Here is a 25,724-nt window from a genome sequence, read left to right as displayed (position 1 = left end):
TATGGCTTTGTAATGTGACAGGTTGGTGAGGCTGAACTACATTATCCAGAATCTGCTTTCTTGTGTATTAACTGTTAGTGTGGGCCACAAGAGAGATTCTGGGGAAGTTTGGAAGGGAGAAGTAGCATCCACTTTGTAGTTTACACACATTGGCAATCTGCTGAGTGTTCCTGTTGGCAGGAAGCAGCAGCTGGACCTATAATTGCTTACCTTCCCCTGGATCCTCCTAGAGCTTCTTTGACTCCTGGGCCAGGTGTGAGTGGGTGTGTGTAACTCTGTGATAAAGGGTCCTAATTTCTATACTATCCCTATCGCCACAGACAAGGGAATAAAAACAGATATGGGAATCAGTCTTCTTATGGGGTTCCAGCTCCTCATGCTTGCAGATTCCAATCTTCTTGTGATCTTCTCTTGCTGACTGTCCTCTGGATTTCAAGTTCTAGCATCATATGCAGACAACACTCTTATAGAGACTTGACTGTTTAACCAGCTCCCTAAATGTTGTTTGCCAACTCCTTATAGCGTGCGCGCCGCGCGCGCACACACACACACACACACACACACACACACACACACCCCCTAGATATCTAGATATACCATCTACTGATTTTGCTTTTCTGGTTGAACCCTAATGATACAGTTCCTGGAATAGAGCTAATTTGTCAACTTCACCTGACTATTTAAAAGGCAGCTCAAATTCATCATGGCCTGGAAATTTTTATCATTCTCCTGAACTTAATCATCTCAGTGAAGGCACTACATTCCTATCTATTACACACTTTAAAACCTGACGTCTTTTTCAGCATCGCCTTTCCCCCTACCCTCCGCATGCATTCCATCACTAAATCCTATCAACTCCACTTCTTAATTATCCCTCAAATATTCACCATTCTCCATGTCTACTACCAAGAACTTGGCCTAGGCCACTATTATTCCTTGAGTGGATGGCCTCATGAGCCACCTCATTTTTCTTCTTGTACACCTTGTTCTAGTCTCTGATCAGTTCCTCATTTTGCAATACAGTGATGTTTTCTAAAAACAACTGTGATCATATTGACTTTCTGCTTAAAGCAGTATCACGCCTTCCTAGTAGTCTTAAAAGAGAGACGAAAATCCTTAACACACTTAATAAAGCCAGTTGTGGGCTGCTCTTACACAGCTTTCCATCTGCAGCTTTATTTTGTTTGACTTTCTCCCTTTTTTCTGCTCTTTGAATGTTTCACTCTCCTAAACCAATCAATCAAGCTATTCTATCCATCTATATAACACACCTTCACTCCCCAAATCTACCTAGCTTATATCCTTCCTTACAAAATCAGGCAAATCACCACTTTTGACTGTTAGGTGGTGTATCAAAATTTGAAACAAGTGAGAAGTTTTTATTACTGTCCCCTAACACACTTGACATTACACAATTATTCTTTATGAATTTTCTCTGGAACACCTCTCCTGGATTTAAATTCAGATAACTCAGTTGGATCCTTAGGTTTAAATTCACTTAATTCAGATTTGCGTGCAACTCCCAAAACTTAGCTATTGTTCATTATGACACTTTCACATATGAACTTTTTGTGGAAGAGGTTTTAAAGAATTGAGCTTAGAAATAAAACCCCATAAATGATCATATGCATGGTAGCTTAACATGAACAAAATGATTTGTATTTTCCTACACTTCTGTATGCTTCTTGAGGATACAAAAATTAAGAGAAACTTGATTTTGCTATTCTTACAGTATTCTGAAAGCACCAAATACATTGTTTTGCACATATTAGGTGTTCAATAAATATTTGGCATACTCAGTTTATATCCAGTGTGGTATATATCACAGTCTCCATTTGTCTTTACTTGTTCATTTGTTGTCTCTCACAAATAGAAGGCAAGTTCCATGAAGGAAGCTTTTCTGCCTTGTTTATAGCTATAACATTAATTCTTTAAACAGTGTCTGGCATTTAACTGATATTTGTTAAATGAATAAATAGCATATGTAAAAATATCTGGCATGTATAGGTGCTCCATAAATTTAAAGATATATTTTGGGATCAGAGCAAGTTCAAAGAGAAAGAAAATTGAGTCAATTTCCTTTCAAATCAGCTTCTCTTCCCATTGATAGAGAGGAAAGTTCTATGCAAGAAGAATGTGTTTCAGGACTTGAGAAACATCTATCAGAAAATTGCATAGACATTGCTACTTCTCTGGCTTTAAAAAAAAAATCTAATGCAACATAAAAAATGTCTCTTTGAATGACACAAAGCATTACCCAAAGCACAGGGGAATGTCTTAGAAGGTAGGTGTAGACATACTGTAATATGATTACATTGTTTTGAAGTTTCATTACTTTTTCATCTGAATGAATATGAAACCTAGAATATTAATATAATGAAGACTGGCAGTTGATGACCCTACAGAGGCTGCTCCAAGTTGCTGATCAAACATGGACTGTGGTGCCTTCAACTCTCAGCATCATTTATAGGCGTCTTGTCTGTAATCAGGATTTGCAAGTGATGGTGCATGAACTGTTCTCTGGTCATTGTTATTCAACGCCATCACCTACCATTGTCTGTGAGCTTAAATGGGTTGTCTCATCTATCAAACTCCCCTTCCTATCTTCACAGTATCTGAGATCAACAAAGCATGTAAAATCAGCACTTCACTCAGTCCTTGAGAGGGTGTTGCTTCTGACAGGGTGATGAGCAGTCTTCCTTTCCCACCACTCCCCATGACAATTTATAGCCCATTCTGCATTTGACTTTAGCAAATACCTTCCCTCACATATGAAAAGGCCCCCTGGGGTTGAAAGGTGAAAGGGATTCTGAGCAATGCCATTTCCTTTTCTGATGCCTTCCTGCCTGAGTGCCACGTAGAAGATTTAATACCAACTCTATTCCTCTGATGCATATGACAATATAATATCCTCTAATTGCATCTGTTATGTCTTTGTACAAGGAGGGAAAATATTCTTTATGGCAGGACTACAAAATCACACACATTACAATGGAATTTTCAGGTATTAAAATAGGTTTTCCTGCTTGTTAGGGGAAAGAAGAAACTGGAAATTGCTTTTGTTTTTACTGGGCATTTTATGGACCTGAAGGGGCTGGATTGGGTAATTTTACAGGTGTTTTAAAATACATGCAGTTCTCTTGAAGTGCTGCAGGTTAAGGATCCAGCGTAGTCACTGCAGCGACTTGGGTCACTGCGGTGACTCAGGTCACTGCTGTGGTGTGGGTTCCCTCTCCAGCCTGGGAACTTCTGTGTGCTGTGGGAGAAGCCAAAAAAATACACATGGCTCATGGACATTTGAGAGGAATACCTGGAGATAATGATGCAAAATTCCTTCAAGTAAACAATGAATAAATCTATGTTATAATGTTTTATGGTGTTAATAAGGGAAAGATTAAAGAGCGATTGTATTGCCTTTCTTTAAAACCAAAGTCTGTTTTGCTTTTTACCATTTCTTTTCATCCAGGGTTGACCAGAGTTGTATCCCATCCAGGTGGTATTTAGTTAAGTGAGTTTTGTAGGTGTATGAAACTAGCTGGCTATATATCGATCCAAATTTGACCACTTGCATGAATAAACCCAGTTAGGGTAGAGTCCACACACATTCTTTTCCTTTCCCAACCAAGGTGCCTAACATTCTCCATTTGAGTATACAGAAAGTCTATCAACTTGTATCTCTGCATAAACACACACACATACATAATAACTTAGAAACAGCTTCTTTCTCACTAACTTTGTTCATGCTCAGCCGTCAGAATTACACAGAAACAACCTGCTTGAGAAGAGGGGAAATGTAGTTCTGCACAGCTGTACTTTTTTTTTTTTTTTTTTCCTGACGGAGCTTATCAGTCATTGTGCATGGAGCTCTCAACGGATTTCCCTTGGTCTTGATATGAAGCGTTAGAACTAAGTGATAGAAAAGAACAGAAAATGTAACAAGTTTTACAAGTAATAATTAAAATCATGGTTTTTGGGTCTGTGATGAGTGAGAATGTTAATTCTCTCAGAAAAAGAAGGGACAATGACTTCACCCATCCTGATTTCTTTCCTTCATGTTTCTTGGCCATAGCTAAACAGTGATTAAATAGCAAATTAACAGCTTTCACACTCGAAATCAACAATGAACTTTGTTATATATTCTACTTGAAATCATTGGAAAATTAATTGGTTTCCCTGGATTCACCATAGCCAGATTATATCTATATCTAAAATGAAAATCTATGTCATTGTGTAAAAGCCTCCAATGTTTTCTTTTATATCAAAACCAAAAGTACAAAGTTCCTCACAGGGTGTACACGGCCTTACTAATACATGCACCCACCAGGATCCACCTCTTGACTGTCGACTTTGCTGCTTTATAAAATAAGTAAAAAGACTGAGCTTCAGGCCTCCAGTTTTCATGTCTCCCCAGTGTGCAGGCCCAGACAAAACACTGTGATGAACCCAGGATGTCCTTGGTGCTTTCCTTCCAGAGACCCACTTGAGGTATTTCCCTATCACCCAGAGCCACCCTTTCTGCAGTGAAGTCCCCACTTTCAGCTGTCAACTTGATACAACACAACTGAGTAAAAGAATCCTAGACTTTGGAGTTCCCATTGTGGCTCACAGGTAACAAACCTGGACTAGTATCCATGATGTTGCGGGTTTGATCCCTGGCCTTGCTCAGTGGGCTGAGGAACTGGCATTGCTGTGAGCGGTGGTGTAGGTTGCAGTTTTGGCTCAGATCTGGCATTGCTCTGGCTGTGGCTGTGGCCAGCATCTGCATCTCCCTAGCCTGGAAAGTTTTATATGTGGCCGATGCAGCCATAAAAAACAAAACAACAACAAAAAAGAATCCTAGACTTTTAGAGCCAGAGGAAAAATTACAGGCTATCAGGCCCTTCATTTTCAGATGAGGTTGTTGAAGTCCAGAGAACTAATGACAGCTAGTAGCAGGGTCAAGATTAGAAACTATGTGTCCCGTCTCTGGGACAAATGTGGCAATCCGTCAAACCATGCAATCACGTGTGACCTGGGGGAAACAGTGGGACTAATTTTACTAAGTCAAAATATTTTTTTTTTATTTAGCTTTGTTCTGTTTATTTATTATTTTATTAAAATTTTTATTTTTTCTTTTTACAGCCATACCTGTGGCATGTCCCGGGCTAGGGGTCAAATTGGAGCAGCAGTCCCAACAACAGCACACAGCCACAGCAACATGGGATCTGAGATACATCTGCAAGCTATCTATCCCACAGCTTGCAGCAACCTGGGATCCTTAACCGGCTGAGCAAGGCCAGGGATACAACCTGCATCCTCACAGAAACCATGTGAAGTTCTTAACTCACTGAGCCACAACAGTAACTCTCAGGAACTCCTATTTTTAAATTTTACTTTATGGCTGCACCCACAGCATATGGACATTCTTGGGCCATGGACTTTAACCTAGTACGCTGGCCTGGGGATTGAACCTGCACCTCTGTAATGATATGAGTTGCAGCAGTCAAAGTCTTACCTCACTGCTGCGAGAGCAGGAACTCCTTATATTATTCGCTAGAAAAAACATTTTTTTTTTCCTTGTGACAAGAACTCTTTGGGTTTACTCTCAACAACCTTCATATATAACATGCTTCAGTGTTAATTATATTTACCATGTACATCATACCCCTAGAACTTATTTATAATTCAAAGTTTCTGCCTTTTGACTGCCTTTCACCAACTCTACCACCTCGTGCCTCTAATAACCACAAATTTGATCTTTTTTCTATGAGACTATTGTTTCTGTTTTTGATGTATAAGGGACCTACAGCACTATATTGGTTCCTCTTATACAACATAGTAATTTGATATTTCTATGTATTTCAAAATGATCACCATGATAAGTCTAGTTACCATCTGTCACCACACAAAGATATTACATAATTATTGACTCTGTTCCCTACACAGAATATTTCATACCTGTGACTCGCTTATTTTGTAGCTGAAAATTTCTACTTAATCTCCCTAACTTATTTTATTCCTCCTTTCACAACATCCCTTCTGGCAACCACCTGCTTGTTCTCTGTAGCTTTAACTCTGTTTCTGCCTAGTTATGTTTATTTGTTTTGTTTTTTAAATTCCACATATAAGTGAAATCATATGGTATTTGTCTTTCTCTGTCAGACATTTCACTCAGCCTAATACCATCTAAATCCATTCATGTTGTCACAAACAGCAATATTTCATTTCATTCAATATTTCATTTTTTATGCTGTGTATATGTGTGTGTGTGTAACTATATATATATCTCACATTTTCTTTATCCAGTCATTTTAAATTGACATTTAGGTTGTTTCCATATCTTGGCTATTGTAAATAATACTGCAGTGAACACAGGGGTGCCTGTATCTTTTCTAATTAGTGCTTTTGTTTTATTTGGGTAAATGCTCAGGAGTAGAATTGCTGGATAATATGGTAGTTCTATTTTTCATTTTTTGAGGAAGCTTCATTCTGTTTTTCATAGCGGCTATACCCGTTTACATTCCCACCATAGGGCATGAGGGTTCTCCTTTCTTCACATCCTCACCAGCACTTTTTTGTTTGTTTGTTTTTTGGTCTCTTTGTCTTTGTAGGGCCACACCTGAGGCATATGGAGGTTCCCAGGCTAGGGGTCCAATCGGAGCTATAGCTGCCGGCCTACGCCAGAGCCACAGCAACGCTAGATCCGAGCCACGTCTGCGACCTACACTGCAGCTCATGGCAACGCTGGATCCTGAACCCACTGAGTGAAGCCAGGGATTGAACCTGCAATCTCATGGTTCCTGGTCAGATTTGTTTCCACTGTACTACAACCAGAACTCCCCTCACCAGCACTTTTTATTTGTTGTCTTTTGGTGTGAGATGATACCTCATGGTGGTTTTGGTTTGCATTACCCTGGTGATAAGAGATGCTGAGCATCTTTTCATATATCTACTTGCCATTTGTATGTCTACTTTAGAAAAACGTCTATTCAGTCCTCTGCTGATTTTTTAATCATGTTGGTTTTTTGTTGATGTCATGTTGTATGAGTTCTTTGTACATTTTGGATATCAATCCCTTATTGAATATATAATTTGAAAATATTTTCTCCCATTCAGAAGGCACCCTTTTCATTATGTTGATAGTTTCTTTCCCTGTGCAAAACTTTTTAGTTTGATGTAGTCTCATTTGTTTATCTTTGATTTTTGTTTCCTTTTCCTGAGGGGACAGATCCAAATATATATATATATATATATACACACACACACTGATGTCAAAGAGTATACTGCCTATGTTTTCTTCTAAAAGTTTTATGGTTTTAGGTCTTACATTTTTAATCAACTTTGAATTTATTTCTTTATACGGTGTGAGAAAATAGTCCAGTTTGATACATTTGCATGTAGCTAACTAGTATTCCCAACACCATTTACTAAAGACTGTTTTATCCTCATTTTTTCCTCCTTTGTTGTAGATTAATTGCCCATAGAAGTGTGGATTCATTTTTGGTCTATTTGTTCCATTGATCTATGTGTCTGTTTTTGTGCAAATGCCATACTTTTTTGGATTACTACAGCTTTATAGTATAGCCTGAAATCAAGAGGCATGATTCCTCCAGCTCCGTTCTTTCACAAGCTTTATTTTAGACCATAGATCTGTTGAGTACATTCATATCTGTTGAGTACAGTCTTCATAATATTAAACATCTCACTTTCTGCTAATATAGTTTTGAACTTCCCAATCTGCTATTGTTTAATTTATTCAATCAGTATATAACAAATGTTTACCAGAAAGTGTGCTACATACTGAAAATAAATGAATAATTTGCACAGAAGATGTTTTAGGTAAGTTTGTAGTTATGTGGGTAAGGAATTGAAATAATCCATGTCTGGTGGAATCTATTTTATTTTTAAATTTTTTTTTCCATAGAAAAGATGTGGTCTTTTTTTTTCTTTTTTCAAGTGGCCACACCTGTGACATATGGAAGTTCCTGAGCTAGGGGTCAAGCCACAGCCACAGTAGAAGCAATGCTGAGTAGTTATGTTGTGAGCCACACAGGAAGTCCAACAAGATGTGGTCTTATGCTAAGCATTAGGATATAACTGGAGGCTTGAGGACAGAGGGAATCTATTTTGAAGGTGAGAAAGAACACATTAGGGCAGAATTAAAATATTACCAAGCTGTGCTCTCTACTGGAACAGGAGAATATAAAAATAATATTCTGTTGTAAAGTCTATTACATTGACAGGATCAGCCCAAGTACTTGGCAAAGTAACTCCAATGCACAGTCAGGTAACAAAGGAATCTCTTAAAAGACTGAGAGGGTGCACTGAAATGTTTAGTCATGAGTTCCAAGCAGATGAGGGAGGAAATGGAATTTAAATGGTTTTGCAGGAAGAAGAAAAAGGACTCAGGATCTAAAATCTGTAAAAGCTTCAAAGGAAAGAATCAGTATGAATTGAGGAAGGGGTGTGGTGGAAAGATAGGTAATTGTCTAAGAGAAGAGGGTTTAGTAGTTTAAGGGGATGGACAATTATGGTTCTAAGAATAGCCCATTGAGATAGAGTAATAATGAAATACATTTAAGGAGAGGAATTCATGGAATGGTATAATAGAGCACTGAGTAGTTCATCAATGTGGCCTGGGCATGCACTCAGAACATTAGGAACACAGTGAGTGATCTGGAAGGAGGTGGATGTTGATGAGGAGGATAGGAAGAAAGTGCATTTACTGGTGCACGAGGCCCTGTCCCGAGCCCTGGAATATGAGGTCCATGAAAGCATTCCAGTAATCTTTGGTAAATAAGTACATAGCATATTTTAAGATAGTGACAACCATTGACAAAATGAAGCAAGGTAATGGAATTTAGAATGACTGGAGGAGGGACACATCAGAAAATGAACATCTCCCCAAGGAGGTGACATTTGAACTGAGGCATGAGAAGCCACCCATGCTAAAAGCTGGGGAAAAGCATTTTAGGCAGAGGGAGAAATATGTGAAAAATCCCTGAGATAGGAAGGAGTTTGTTGTGTTTAAGAACAAGGAAGACCAGTTTGGCTGACATGAAGTGAATGAGGCAGAGACTGATAGGAGAAAAGGCTCAGGAAGAAGTGAGGGTCAGATCTTTGGGGTACGATTATCCATAAGAAAGAATTTTTTTTTTTTTTGATCTTTTTAGGGCTGCATCCCTGGCTTATGAAGGTCTTCATGCTAGGGGTCAAATTAGAGCTACAGCCATGCCAGATCCGAGCTGCATCTGCAAACTACACCACAGCTCACGGCAACGCCAGATCCTTAAACTACTGAGTGAGGCCAGGGACTGAACCTGCGTCCTCATGGATACTAGTCAGATTTGTTTCCATTGAGCCACAATAGGAACTGCAAGATAGGATTTAAATGTCATTCTAGGTTCAGTTGGAAGTTCTTAATGGCTTCTGGTGGGTGGGATTGACTCCAAAGGAGGAGGGATTATTAAATAGAAGTAAAAAATCATATTCTCAAAATGATGGGTGACAACTAAGAAAAAGCTGTGCCCTGTAATGGTCACAAGATACTGAGGGAGGATGAAGGAAAGAAAACAGGGAGAAACAAAAAAATTAGAAGTTGGTATTTGTTTCCAAATACCTTTTTGGATGTAGAGAGTATAAAAAAATCAGCAACAAGGAGGTGGGGAGAAGGATAAATTAGGAGTTTGGGATTAACATATACATATTACTACATATAAAATAGATTACCAACAAGGACCTACTATATAGCACAGGGAACTCAATATTTTATAATAACCTGTGAGGGAAAAAAATCTGAAGAAATTATACATATATGTATATAATATATATACAGCACAGTGATTCAGATATATATATATAAAGATACATTAATCAGATTTGTATTTTTAAATATATTTATATATATCTGAATCACTGTGCTGTACACCTGAAACTAATACAGTATTGTAAATCAACTACACCTGAAAATAATACAGTATTGTAAATTGACTATACCGCAATAAAAAACAAACAGGTGAAAAATCAGTAGCAATCAAGCCTTTATTCACGTACCGCCACAGTGTAAGCAAGAGTGAAAAAGAGGTGGCCCCTTCATGTTCTATTCCCCACCAAGGAAAGCAACAGGCAAGGGTCAGGTGGAAGCAGTACAGATAAGAGAAATCATCTCATGCTTGACGATCCTCAAACAAAAGGCTCCCATCTCTGTATGAACTTATGAGTTTCGGGGAGGGCTAGGAGTAGAAAGGTACAGAGTCCAAGTACAGAAAAATGCCTCATTCCAGGCCCCTGTATGGAGGCACTGGGTTGGGAAGGGAGATGTGCACAAGCACGGCTGGGCCGGGGTGGAGGTCCACAGGTGGTGAGTCCTGGACGGCAGATCTCTCCAGGAAACTACAAGGCAGTGGCCGTGTAACAAGGCTGGACTGGGAAGGGTGGTTTCTTCCCATGAGGCCTGACAGACAAAGCCTCCTGGGCTCCTGGGGCCTCAAAGATCACACATAAGATTTTGGCTTCAAAGCCATATTCCTCAGAGAGAAATCTATTTTTTAGTTAAAGCTGGAAAAACTAAACTAAATCTATTTTTTAGTTAGTTTGGAAAAACAAATCTGAGTCATGAGAGTGAAAAGGAAGAGGAAGTAGCTAATGATATATTGGTAAGATGGCATTTCTGAAAGGTCCCCTTTCTTGTCTGTGTCCAGCCCAAGGCTCCACTGGGTGTGGACCCAGATTTTCCATGACAGCTCTATTACACGTCCAGCTCTTGAAGAAGAACTTCCCCCTCTTTGGTTCCCTGGCATTAACCCAGTTAGTGACAAGTCCTCCATTCACAATAAATGAACCAATGAATTATGACTTTGGCCTCTGTAACATCGCTCCACAGAGTGGTCTTTAAAATGAAATGATCAGAGTCACAAACTCAAATGCCTTCAAGAACCAGGGAGGCAGGGGAGGTAAATGTGTAAATCAGCCAAATAGAAGTTGCAGGAAAGCAGGAAGAGTGGGGAATGGTAGCATCTATCATCTGCCTAAAAGGCATTTAAATTCAATGAAAAGAATATCAGAAACAATACTATGTGAGCAGAACACTCTTGTGCTTACCTTTTCAGTGGGGAGGCACTGTTGTCGAACTCATTGCGCTAAAGTTGATCTCTATCTAGATCAACAGGAAAAATAAAGATTTGCTAAAATCCCAGTGTACCCTAAGCTTTTCCTCAGCTCATTAATTTCTCATTCATGCATTCTTTCATTCACTCAATTGTTCATTCAACAATTATTTTTTGAGTGTCTGTTGTATATTATTGTAAGTGCTGGAGATAGCGCCACAAAAGGGGCAAAAATTGATGTCTTCACAGAGGTTACATTCTAGAGATGTGAAACAGAAAATAAACACAATAAATAATATTACATGTAAATGGGTGTAGCCACTATGAAAAACATTATGAAGTTTCCTCAAAAAATTAAAGATAGGGAGTTCCCATCTGCCACAGTGGAAACGAATCTGACTAGGAACCACGAGGTTGCAGGTTCAAGCCCTGGCCTCACTCAGTGGGTTAAGGATCCGGCATTGCCAGGAGCTGTGGTGTGGGTCACAGATGTGGCTCGGATCTGGCATTGCTGTGGCTCTGGCATAGGCTGTCAGTAATAGCTCCAATTAGACCCCTAGCCTGGGAACCTTCATATGCCGCAGGTTCGGCCCTAAAAAAGACAAAAGACAAAAAAAAAAAAAAAAAAAAATTAAAGATAGAACAACCATATGATCCAGCAATTCCACCCATGGACATTTACCCAAAGAAAATAATGACATCATTTAGAAAAGATGTGGGCGTTTGGAGTTCCCATAGTGGCGCAGCAGAAACAAATCCAACTAGGAACCAGGTGGTTGTGGGTTCCATCCCTGGCCTTGCTCAGCGGGTTAAGAATTCAGCATTGCTGTGAGCTGTAGTGTAGGTTGCAGACACAGCTTGGATTTGGCGTTGCTGTGGCTGTGGCGTAGGCCAGCAGCTGCAGCTCCAATTAGACCCCTAACCTGGGAATCTCCATATGCCATGGGTGTGACCCTAAAAAAGCGGAAAAAAAAAAAAAAAGAAGATATAGGCAGAGTTTCTGTTGTGGCTCAGCAAGTTAAGAACATGACTGGTATCCATGAGGATGCGAGTTTGATCCCTGGCCTTGCTCAATGGGTTAAAAGATTCGGCATGTTCACAGGCTGTGGTGTAGGTCACAGAAATGGCTCAGATCCAGTGTTGCTGTGGGTATGGCATAGACCAGCAGCTGCAGCGCTGATTTAACCCCAGCCAAGTAATTTCATATGCTGCATGTGTGGCCCTAAAAAAGCAAAAGAAAAGATGTCACCCTATGTTCATTGCAGCATTACGATATCCCAGATATGGAAAAAACCTAAATATCCATTGAAAGACAAACTGATAAAGAATTTGTGAGATCTACATCTTTTTTAAAAAATAAATTTTATTGGAGTATAGTTGACTTACAGTGTTATATTAGTTTCCAGTGTACAGCAAAGTGAATCAGCCATATAAATACATATCTATTCTTTTTCAGATTCTTTCCTCATATAGGCTATCATGAAGTATTGAATAGATTTCCCCAAACTATAGAGTAGGTCCTTGTTCCTTATAGATTTTGTATATAATAATATGTATACACCAATCCCAACTCCCAATCCCACCACCCAATCCATCCCTCCCCCAACATTTGCCATTTGGTAACCATAAGTTTGGTTTCAAACTCTTTGAGTCTGTTTCTGCTTTTTGAAAAAGTTTTTTTTGTATCATTTAAAAAATTAGACTGTATTATCTATATCTATATCTATCTATTTGTAGCTATCCTATGTCATCAGAGGAGCCAGACATCTAGCTCAAAGGAATAACTTAAAGTTCACTCTACTCCAGCTGCTTCTCCGTGGCCGATGGAAAGGCTAATTGTTGTCAAATCTAATGCTTATATCTTTGTATTTTTTATAATGTGTTTCTTATAAGAACTTACAACATTCCTTTCTGCCCCTATGTAAGGTAATCTTGTTCTCTATCACGTTCAAAAGTATGGCACGGCAATGTATGGTAGCTTTTGTCCCTTACCTTTCCCTCAAATTCCCCACCTACCCCTGCAAAATGAACAACTATGTAAGATGACATATGCTATATCCAAGGGCACAGATAATGCTTTGTTGTAGGCACAGAAACAATATCTGCAAGGTTAAGATCAATAACACTGTTTTTATTCTACTACTCTCTGGATAATAGAGAGAGTGATGGGGTAAAAATTATTCTGGATAAGACATTGAGAGATGTGGATTCTGGTGCTGACTCTCTGGTATCACACAAAGTATTTCTCATCTTGGGCCACATATGGAAAAGGAGAGAAAGAAACTAGATGACTCCCAGGGCTCTTCAACCTTCATAGTATGGGAATAGGCTAGAGTTTGGCTACTCCCAAAGGCAACCTATGTATTTGAACAACAGACTCACAGAGCTCAAAACCACCACGTGGGTTGGATAAAGTACTGGATGCTTTTGGTGCCAAGAGAGAAACACCTTAGAAGTGAGAAACACCTTAGAAGTGAGGTGTCTCTTTTTCTTTCCCTGAATTAAATCACAGAAGTAAATTGACTTACTGTTGTGGCTGGTTCTTCTTATGTTGCTCTTGGATGCTTGTTCTTGGTCCAAACAATGCTATGGTCCTTTTTTTTTTTTTTTTTTTTTTTTTTTTTTAGTGTAGTTCGTTTACAGTGTTGTCAATTTATGCTGTACAACATAGTGACCCAGTCATCATTTGTGTGTGTGTGTGTGTGTGTGTGTGTGTGTGTGTGTATTCTTTTTCTCGTACTATCTTCCATCATGTTCTACCCCAGGAGATTGGTGATGGTCTCTGTCTTGCCTATTTCAGAGTCAGGGCAGCAGCCAGTGACTTCCCAGAGGAGGTGATTCTGCCTACCCTCTCCCTAGAAAACTATCCCAGAGATGTTTCTTGGTCCACAGTAGTGCCCTTGTTACTTGTCTGCAGTAATATGCTCTCTTCTTTCTTCTCAAAAGCCAAAGTTAAACAAAAACATCAAATCCTATTGTCAGGAAGTGACCAAAGTGTCGCTGTGGTCACCAAAAAAGGCGAAGCAAGATAAGAACAAAAAGGCTAAGACCATCTTCTCACTGTGTTTGGGAGTCAACTGCCCCCACTGCAGAGAATAGCCTGGACTGAGGCTGAGGAACCCTGGAACGGCAAATGGATAGTGAAAGTGTTGGCAATTGGGAGGTTGTAATATGTTGCATCGACTAAGAAAGCAATAATGCCTTATGTCCTATTTTACATTTTTCAAAACTTTGATATTTGTACTCTTTCATTTAATAGCTCTGAAAACTGTGCTAAAGAGGACAGTAGCTCTCTTTTAGAGATGAAGAAATGGAAGCCATGAAGTTCAACCAAAGTACTCAATTTGATTAGGGTATATGGGGCGACCCCCACATCCGAGTAGCTTAGCAAATAAAACTCTCACACTCATGCAGAGTTCATTGTATAGGTTTGCAATCAGGGGGAAGCTTTACAGGTGGCTATTAAGGGAAACAGCATTCTTCCATCCTTCTCCAGATAATCTTCACAATGTCTTCCTTCTGCTGGTATATGGGGAAAGAGAGAGTTCATTTTCATGGGCCAAGCATGGAAATGGCAAAAATCACTTCCACTCACATTCCATGGGCCAGTGCTCAGTAGTATGGCCACTTTAACAGCAAAGGTGGCTGGAATATGTAGTCTAGTTTGTGCCCAGGAGGAAAATAAGACCTGTTTGGGGGAATACCTAGCAGTCACTGCTATGATCAGTCATAGACTCCAGGACATGCCATCTTTGGCTGCTCTTTATGCTGGACTGCTACACTCTTGCCAGTCATCACTCATTGCCCCCACTTTAGATTTAGTTTGTTCAATTTTCAGCATAGAGAACATCCCTAGAAGAGAGGGCACATTCATAAATTCCATTTATTTCACCATCCACCAAGTCATCCTAAAAGTCACAGCCTCTCTCGAGAGGATTTTGGAAACAGCCAGATAACAGAGAAGCAAAATGAGCTTTGACTGTATCTGGAAATTTGAGTTCAGATGGGGACACCTCAATGCCATAAGTTTGTCATTACTCTATTAAGCTTTTTGATAATAATTTAATACAAATTCCAGCAAGGTATTTTGCCTTGTTCTGTGATATTTTAAATAGGACCTCTGGTAGTTGGATGGGAGAACAGCTCTCCCGCCCCACCCCTTTTGCCATGTTAATCCTAATCTCTATTTGCTGCCAGGAAAGTGCAGGAAACCTGCAAAGGTAGCCCCAGAGCATCTGGTTCACTGTGTCTCTCACTTTCCCTGGATTTCCATGTTCCCTGTGCTCCTCGCTCCTCTCAGGCTGGAGCATTTTCTCCCCATGGTCTCCATCTGCTTTCCAATTTCAGGTCTCACGCAGGTGTGTGCAATTTTACCCAAGGCTTTCTCTAAAAAGAACTTTCTCCTAATTTGTGACTTGGCCAAGTTTGTATTTCCTTTTCACCAGCTTTTAAAGGGCTTAGGGACTCAAAGAATGAAGGTAGGGTATTCAGATGGGAAGCAGGGTAGCAAGCTTTAGGGGGAAAGTTCACATATACATTTTAGGTATCTTTCAAGAGGAACCATCTTTTCTTTACCAGAGGAGAGGACCGTGTCAATTTTCACTTACCTTTGGCGGCTGGGCAAGTGATTATCTGCAAAAGTCAGGTGCAACTTAAGGAATTTGGTTTTCTCTTTCTCTCTCTCTCTCTTTTTTTGCTGCAGAGCTGAGTCCTGTTCTGGCATTAATCACCTGCTGTAAAGGTAAAGGAGGAGAGAACTTTCCCCCATCACCCTGTGCAAAGCAAAGGAAGGCTCCATCTGTTCCTGGGACTCTGCTTTTTATGGGGTCTGTCAGGCCGTTTCAATTTTGACTGACTTTAAATGATAACATTCTTCTTCTTTTTATTATTGTTGGAAACCAAAACACTCTCAAATCCTTTTCATTATTTTTTCATAAGTTCTAGGATTTCGTCTTGTTGCTGCAGCCTCTGATGTTAAAATAACATTTACCTTGAAGCTTCCATAAAATTTTCAAGACATCTCTATGATTTTTAACCCATTGCCAGTGCCATCGCCTCTGGCTTGCTTCATTGAGGCTGGAACAGAGAAGTACCAGTACTTGCAGATGGTGTGCAACTTGACCATCTCCCCTCTCTCCCCAAATGAGGAAGAATGGTCTGTTGGACACTGGGAATTCAAGAAGCAACCCTGATTCCTTCATACTTAGACTGATGTTTTTCTGCTTGCTGTCCTTTTCTAACTGGCTAGAGACAAATTTGTGGAGAGGAAACTTGTCTTTGTTTCTTTGGTCTTCTTCCTCAGCCATGTCAAGGGCTTCTCAGGCTGTCCTTGAGTTGCTCACTATAATCCAATTCTTCCTATAATCCATTTCTCAATTCCCTTTACTCAGCCTGTCCCCTCCCTAGAGTGTCTACTTTCATCCATTCATTGGCCTTTACTGAGCTCCTACTATATGCCAGGCACGTTTCTTTGTACTCAGGTTATAAAGATGACCTTATCACCCCTAACTTTTAAGGCCTGGAAGTCTAGCAAGAGGAAGGGCAGACTCTGAAAGGGTTTTGTGCAAAGTATCAAAAGTTAACTTCAAGGTGTGATGAACACACAGAGTCCAGTACAGCTGCCTGGTAGCCCAGAGCTGGCATCCTGGAGTGCAGATGGCTGAGCCAGGCACTTCAAGATGAATCAGGAAACCAGAAAAGGGCAACCTGGATGAGGCAACTGCATGAGTAAGTTATACACAAAGAGGATCAAATACTCAGGGGGAAAACCTAAAACTCTATCTTCTAACAACTCCCAGTCAACAGAATACAGTTTCTTTAATGTAGACCAGCGGTCTCAATATTACTCTATAACCCTGACCTATCTGAGAATCCGGAGGCTATGATAGGTCAAAGTCACTCTGAGATGTGTAGCATTATCTGTGTCACATCTCAGAGTAACTGAGATGTACTAGAGTCTCTGTAGGAAGAAGAATCGTGGGGTACAGTTCAGAAAAATTCCCAAGAGCAATGTGGACAGACTCTGGTTAAGAAGCATAGGCATACATAAAAAAACAAAATAATGCCATTTGCAGCAACATGGATGCAACTAGAGATTCTCATACTAAGTGAAGTAAGGCAGAAAGAGAAAGACAAATACCATACGATATCCCTTCTATGTGGAATTTAAAATATGACTCAGATGAATCTCTCTACAAAAGAGAAACAGACTCACAGACATAGAGAACAGACTTGTGGTTGCCAAGGGGGAGAGGGAGGGAGTGGTAAGGACTGGGAGTTAGGAACTCATAGATGCAAACTATTAACATTTATTTTATTTTGTTTTGTTTTGTTTTATTTTATTTTATTTTATTTTATTTTATTTGCTTTTTAGGGCTGTACCTACAGCATACGGAGGTTTCCAGGCTAGGGGTCGAACCAGAGCTGTAGCTGCTGGCCTACACCACAACCACAGCAATGCCAGATCCTTAACCCACTGAGCAAGGACAGGGATTGAACCTGCATCCTCATGGATGCTAGTCAGATTTGTTAATTGCTGAGCCACAATGGGAACTCCCAAACTATTACATTTAGAATGGATAAACAATGAAATCTGCTGTATAGCACAGAGAACTATATCCAGTCTCTTGGATAGAACATGATAGAAGATAGATAGTATGAGAAAAAGAATGTATGTATATTTATGACCAGGTCACTATGCTGTACAGAAGAAATTGATATAACACTAAATCAACTCTACTCTAATTAAAAAAAAAAAAATCCCCTAGGCAGGGATGCTCCCAGACCAGGTTGACCAGTCTGTCTTATCTTTCCTTGATAAATTGATAATTGATAAAAAAAGTAATAAAACATAAATTAGAGTGTCAAAATGATAAAAGGAGAACTCTTTTCAAGAGGTAAAAGAATAGGGATAGATAGCTTTCATGTACTATTTAACACACATCCTTATAGACTTATTGTCTAACAGGGAACAATATTCAATATTTTGTAATAACCTATAAAGGAAAAGAATCTGAAAAATTATATATATATTATATATTATTATATATTATTTTTCATATATATATATATATAATCTGAATCACTCTGCTGTACACCAGAAACTAACACAACATTGTAAATCAGCTATACTTCAATAAAATAAAATAAAATACATGCTATAAATAAACAATGGCCCTACTGGCAGTCCCTATGAAGAATTGTATCTTTAAAAATTTATCTCTGAAATTCATGTTTGGAGAGGACCCTTAAAACACTGTAATATGAACAATGGGGACTAGAAATATTTTAACCTGAGTTTTATTTCCTAATAAACCAATGGATAAAGCAGAAACAACATTGTAGAGAATTCAGCTTGGTATAAGCCTATTGAAATGAGGATTTTGTCTTATTTGCTTCCACTCTGCCTTAAAAAAAAAAAAATTATGCCTTCCCCAGGAGATTCATTACCATATGGAAGACTTGGGGCAGAGGGAATAGTCAATGTGGGATAGATAAAGATGTTTCAAAATATGAAGGTCTCTGGAACAGGCCTTTTTTTATGTTGTCTCAGAGTGTGATGAGTGTAGGAATTACAAAGTGATCAAACAGTAAATTTAGAGCCAATAAAAAGGAGATACTTCATGGGGCACGTAGCCTGCATGTAGGAATCACTGACATGGAAGGTCAAAGAATTAAATACTGGAGTCGGATTTATACTAGGGCTGACTGTTTTTATGGCCAATACAACATTTATTGGTATGCTAAGATAAAGTTAATCAAGTCTTGTGCTTCATGGTGGGGAAGCAAAGATTACTTCTTGAGAGTTTGGAAGGGATCGCTCCCTGAACCTCACAGTAATAAACTAGCACAACAGTTTTGTTTTCTCTTCTTTCTGGAAGTTATTAGAAGTTCAGGAAATAGGTTTTTTGTTTGTTTGTTCGTTTGTTTGTTTGCCACACCCACGGCATATGGAAGGTCCCAGGCTAGGGGTAGAATCGGAGTCGCCACAACCACAGTAATGCCAGATCCGAGCTACACCACAGCTCAGAGCAATGCCAGGTCCTTAACCCACTGAGCAAGGTCAGGGATTTAACCCACATCCTAGGGGTTTGTTATCACACTGGGAAGCTCAGGGAATAGTAGATGAAAACATGGCCATTAAAGAAAAGGATGACTATCACCCTGAAGCTGTCACATTTTTTGGAGTGCATTGCCCAAGCATTTTTCACCTTTAAACAATTTCTCCCAAGGTAGAACTTAAACCTAAATTCTGTACCTACATCTTTGTATGGTCAACAGTCAATATCTCAAATTCTCTACTTTTTCTTCTTTGAAATTGCAGTGTCATACATTTAAGGGGTAGATGGATGGTTGGATTAAACTAAGGATGTTGTTCTTGAAGTGTGTCTTCCAATACACTTCTCAGGACCATTTTAGAGGGTAGTGTTAGTACCATGTAAGTTGACAGTTTGTGATGTTGTTAGTTCAGTATTTGGCCAAGGTACAATCGACTGATAGTTTGGATTTTCCCAAAGACATGAAAAAACCTCATCACATGTTTAATTACTGATTCTTTTGAGCCCATTGCTTCAGTGCTTGGCTTAACTGGATTAAAAATGATTGAAAGTTTAAGGATAAAAAGGAGCAAGGCAGTCACTAATGCCCAACTCTGCCACTTATTCCATATGTAACCTTGCCCACTGATTCATACTTTAGTCTCAGCATCTTTACTTATGAAGGAAGGGTATTAAAAGTTATCTTAGGGAGTTCCCGTCGTGGCGCAGTGGTTAATGAATCCGACTAGGAACCATGAGGTTGCGGGTTCGATCCCTGCCGTTGCTCAGTGGGTTAACGATCCGGCGTTGCCGTGAGCTGTGGTGTAGGTTGCAGACATGGCTCGGATCCCGCATTGCTGTGGCTCTGGCGTAGGCCGGCGGCTACAGCTCCGTTTAGACCCCTAGCCTGGGAACCTCCATATGCCGCAGGAGCGGCCCAAGAAAAGGCAAAAAGACCAAAAAAAAAAAAAGTTATCTTAGAATGTTGTTAAAGATTAGACTTAATGTTTGGCTCTCCATGGGGACTAGTTTGTCCCCTAGGGAGGATTCGATGATGTCTGGGGTTGTCACTATAGAGGAGAAGGTGCTACTGACATCTAATGGAACTGATACAGGCATCAACCAGGAAGTTATTAAGACCCTACAATGCTCAGGGAAGCCTCCCAAGCAACCCCAACAGAGAATTATCTAGACCATCATGTCAACAGAGATGAGTGGCAGAAACTGTGGACTTTATGTAAAGTGAATAGACACATACAGGCAGAAATAAAGAATGGTAACTCTAATGGCCTGAATTGTGGCCCCTAGAATTTATATGTTGAAGCCCTAGCCATCGGTATCTCAGAATACAGCTGTATTTGGAGAGAAGGTGTTTAAAGTGGTGATTAAGTTAGAATGAAGTCTTTAGAGTGAGCCCTAATCCAGTATGACTGGAGATTAGGGCACAGAGAGACACCAGGGGCCACTTGTTCACAAAGACCACATGAGGACACAGGGAGGAGATGGGACCATCTTCAAGACATGGAGATGGGCCTCAAAAGAGACCAGATCTGTTGACACCTTGATCTTGGACTTTTAGCCTCCAAAGCTGTGAGAAAATAAATTTCTGTTGTTTAAGACACATGATCTGGGATATTTTGCTTTGGTGGCCCTAATAGGCCAAAACAGTAACAGCTGTTATTATCCTAATTGTTAAAAGGTGAGTATTTGAGCAGTTTTTCATGTGCTTGTTGGCCATCTGTATATCTTCCTTGGAGAAATGTCTATCATGCTGTACAATAGAAAAAAACAATGTATTGGGGAAATTTTTAAAAATTTTTAAAAAGGTATGTATTTTATTTGGAAAAAAATTGCCAGAAAAATCAGATTCGAAAACCAACTCCATATAGTTATTTTGATAGCTTGTAGCTCCTTCAGAAAAGAGGAACTTGAGATGGCTAAAGCAAATTTAAAGATGGAAATGTTTAGACTTTCTTTTTCTCATATTATTTTCCACCATGTTCTATCCCTAGAGATTGGATATAGTTCCCTGTGCTGTACAGTAGGACCTCATTGCTTATCCATTCTAAAAGTAAGAGTTTGTATCTACAACATACATGTATGATTGGGTCACTTTGCAATACAGAAGAAATTGGCACAAATTTGTAAATCACCTATACTTTAATAAAAAATAATAAACAAACAAATGTTTAGCTCAAGGATGTGGCAAAGTTTAGTGTTAGCAAGGACCATAGCAGTAAGACTTTACCCAAATGGAATTACACAGATAATGTTCTTGGAGTATTTATTTATGATCCTTGAACCCAAACTGACCAGGATCTGACACTATGAACCTTGTATATGTCTGCTGCTGTTACAGATTCCTGAGTGAGATCTATGCAGGGCACAGAGCCAGCAAATGAATATTCTTATTTAAAGCTGCTTTTCTGGTCCCAAGGGCTATGTGGAACCTCAGTCCTAATCCAAACCTGGTCATCTGATGGGCATGAGGTTTCTTTGTGCCTCACTATTCTAAAGTCTCCTAAAGAGACTTCATGAACTTGTCCCCCAGCTCACACTTGCATTTGGAATGCTAAGGTCTTACTGCTCTGATGATAAGAAGCCAGAAAAGGCAACAAGACAACAAATCTTTCTCCTGCAGCTTAGAGCAGAAGTTATCTGACCAATGTTTCCCTAAACATCCCCCTCAGGCCTTCTCTTACCAGTTCCTTCCAAAGCGAAGTTGATCTCAGCACCAGGCAGAAGTGGGGAGAATGCCACTAACAATTAGTGAACCCTCTCTGATGTTTTTATAAGGATGAAGTACAGCTGCTGTCATCACATGCTTGTACTTAATTAGAAGGAAGTGGTGATTATGTGAATCCACAGTTCAAGAGGAGAACATAAAACAGGCACCAGTCTCACTCCCGTTTAGTAGAGACAGTGAGTAGAGCTCATTAAGGGCAGTACAAATGCTAACTGCATGGCACTTTGTGAGAATTTAAATAGGCATCCTTTTTGGTAGGCACATGGATCATTCATATTCTTATTAAATTTGGAAAAGATGGCACTTGATTCTGGTGGGCAGAGCCCAGCATTGGCAGGTTGGTTGAATTTCAGCCCTGGAAGTTCCCTCCTCCAAGTGTCCTAGTGCCATGAGTCAGAATGGTGGAAGAATTTATTATTCAGGGTTGCTTACAACCCTAATACTCCAGGTTACTAGTGGAGACTTCGAGGTCTAGAGAAGTAAAGTGACACACCAACTTCAAACAGCTAGTCATGAAACAAGTGTTTTGTATCCAGGACATGGGTCTTTACATGCAAGGCACCTACCGTGGAAGACCTTTTTAAGGGAGAGTCAAGATCTAAGGAAGCACTGAAATCACACATCTATTCTAGAACATTCATGATCTCTTTGTTTCTGTCCTCCTAATTATGTCTACCTGACTTATGGACCTCCCACTCCCAGACTGTAGTGTACTCATGAAGACTGCATAATCGCCAAGAAATACTTTCAATATGAAATAAATTCATAGGATCGATGACTATTTAGATTTTCCCGAAGACTAAAATGTTTAGTTTCAGTCTTTACCAAATCTAGGAACTCTCAATTTTTCTTTAAAGAAAACTGAAGTAAATTGTATAACTGTAGTAATACAGTTAAATGAGATTTTGAAAAAAGATGAAGGAACAAAGATGCTAGAATTTGTAACAGAACTGAAAAGAATTTGCTAACTATGAAAACAGAAAAATGTATCAAAATGGAATACAAACATTAACGGTTTGCAGTTACACAAATCCTAGTTGAAGCTGAGCTAGGCTGCTTATTATTTATGATCTTGGAAAAGCTACTTAGCCTCTCTAAACTTTGGGATTTTTTTCAAATTTAAAATGGGAAAGTGAGTCTTTGCATTCTCTCTCCCTCTCCCAAAATGATGGCCTCAGCAAAAAAGAAGAATGAGAAGGGGGAAACTATCTCCCTAACAAACCTGGTTGAGGATGGAGGGACTGGCGGAGGAAGCACTTATATCCCCAAACCAGTCAGCTGGGCTGATGAAACAGATGACCTAGAAGGAGATGTTTCAACAACTTGGCATAGTAAAGATGACAAAACGTATGGGGCACCTCCAACTGACTATTCCATTCTGCCCACTGCTCCACGGGCTGCACACGAACCCAATATCTACTGGAGCCATCCTCCCAAATTGCCATCCTATACTGCTTTTCTAGGGAACCTGCCCTATGATGTGACACAAGACTCCATTAAGGAATTCTTTAGAGGATTAAATATCAGTGCAGTGCGTTTACCACAGTGAACACAGAAATCCTGGGAGCTTGAAAGATTCTTATTATGCTGAGTTTGAGGACCTTGATTCCCTGCTCAGTGCTCTTAGCCTCAATAAAGAGTTTCTAGTAGCAGGAGAATTTCAGTGGCAGTTGCTGATCAAGCAGAAGATAAAGACAGGGATGATCATTCTTTTATCAGAGATAGAATTGAGATTCTGACAAAATAGACACAGACTGGAGGGCCCATCCTGCTATAGACAGCTTTGATGACTACCTACCTAGAAGAGAAGACACATATCGAGATTGTTATGATTCATACCGAACGTCATGATGGGTAGTGGCATGGTTACTGGGATGGGCCACGATGGGGCATGGATTTATATGGGGGCTAAAATCTCTATGATGACTGAGGCAGCAGAGACTATGACAGAAGCTACTATTCCAGGATGGCATTGGCAGAAGAGTGTTTGGTAGTGGGTACTGCAGGGACTACGACTACAGAGGAGGCGGGGACTGCTATGAAGATATGACAGAAGAGATGACCAGTCATGGAGCTCCAGAGAAAATTACTCTCCAGATAGTTATAGGAGTGATGATAGAGGTTCCCCCTCAAAGACCCAAAATGAACTTAAAGCCTTGGAGTACTCCTAAAGAAGATGATTCTTCTGCTAGTATCTCCCAATCCATTTGAGCAGCCACTATTTTGGGAGGGGCAAAGCCTGTTAGAAAATGAGAAAAATGAGAAGTAGAAGAGCAGCTACAGAAGGAGCAAGAGAAATTGCAGCATCATCAAGGTGAGCCAAAACTAGAACAACGGCCTCAGGGGAGGTGCCCAAGCTGGCAAAGTGAAGAAACTCAGGCATGAGAACAGCTGAGGACAGGAAGTGAGTCCTCACAGAATGGAACCTCAGCCACATCTGGCCAAAGTAGTCAGACAAGGATACACAAAGGAGAGAGAGTGAGAAGTCTCTGGGAAATGAAACACCCAATAAAGAGGAAGGCTGTCAGTGTCCAACTTCTAAGCCTCCCAAACCTGAAGAGCCTCTAAAGGTAATACTGGCCCCTCCACCAAAGGAGAATGCTTGGGTGAAGTGAAGTTCTAACCCTTCTGCTGCATCTCAGAGCTCAGACACAGAGCAGCAGTTCCCTACAAGTGGTGGAGGGAAAGCAGTTCCTGCTCAACCATCTGAGGAAGGACCTGTAAGGAAAGATGAAAATAAAGTAGATGGGGGTGAGTGTCCCAAAAGGCTAAAGCGGGAACTCCAACTATGGTCCAGGAGACAGAGGGAACCAGTGGAAGGAGTCAGGAAAGATGGCAAAAAGGATAAAGACTCCAGATCTGCACCTAAGCCAAAGAAAGCTGAAGAAAATCCAGCCTCTAAGTTCAGTTCTGCAAGCAAGTATGATACTCTCTCCAATGATGGTGAAAATGAGGGAGGTTACACCAAATAGACCTCTGCATTCTGTTCTTTCTCCTAGTCTCTCTCCACCCTGGAACATTCAAGAGGAAATCAAACCTCTATCCAGACAAGACAAAAAAACCAAGCCAAACAAAAACAAACAAACAAACAAAAAAACTTGCCGTCTCCTGGAGACTTTTTTTTTTTTGCTTTTTAGGGCTATAGTCATGGCATATGGAAGTTCCCAGGCTAGGGGTTGGATGAGAGCCGCAGCTGCTGGCCATACCCACAGCCATAGCAATGTGGGATCCAGGCCTCAGTCTGTGACCTACACTGCAGCTCACAGCAATGCCGAATCCTTAACCCACTATGCGGGGCCAGGGATAGAACCCATGTCCTCATGGATACTAGTTGGGTTGGTTACTGCTGAGCCACAATGGGAACACCCTTAACCTCTTTTAATAAAAAACAAAATGAAATGAAATTCTTTTGCATGCTGCTGCAGCCTTTAAAGTATTGAACTAACTGGAGAATTGCCAGTGTAGCCAGAGATAGAGACATGAATCTTTTAATGGGAGAGTTGGGTATTTTAATGACACATTCAGTTGTTTGTGTGATTAGTGCCAAGGGGCCTCTGTTTAGAAAAATGGCAGTGACAGTGATGCAATGTCTGGAATCTGTTTGGGCAGTAGGGCAGATATAAGGAAGAGTATGAGGTTTCTACCTTTAATTCTTATTGTCCTGAGATACAGGATTCATGGCATACATGAATTCTCAAGCATCTGAATAAATTCTCCATCCTTGGCAAGGTAGGTTTAGTCTCCGTTTTTGTTTTAGTTTCCAGGAGGCTGCCAGCCCTTCCTCTTATTTAACTGTGAGTTACTAGGGCCAGCCTTTGGGGATTTTCTTCATTTGTACCCCCCAGGGCGGGTAGGTGG

General features: G+C 40.1%; 1 pseudogene; it reads left to right on the top strand.

Moving 5' to 3' along the window:
• LOC110256913 lies at positions 23,032–24,838 on the top strand (annotated as a pseudogene).

The sequence above is a fragment of the Sus scrofa genome, chromosome 15 (assembly GCF_000003025.6).
Source record: "Sus scrofa isolate TJ Tabasco breed Duroc chromosome 15, Sscrofa11.1, whole genome shotgun sequence".
Taxonomy (NCBI): domain Eukaryota; kingdom Metazoa; phylum Chordata; class Mammalia; order Artiodactyla; family Suidae; genus Sus; species Sus scrofa.
The sequence above is the reverse complement of the archived record's forward strand: the minus strand, read 5'-3'. Positions and strand labels throughout refer to the sequence as shown.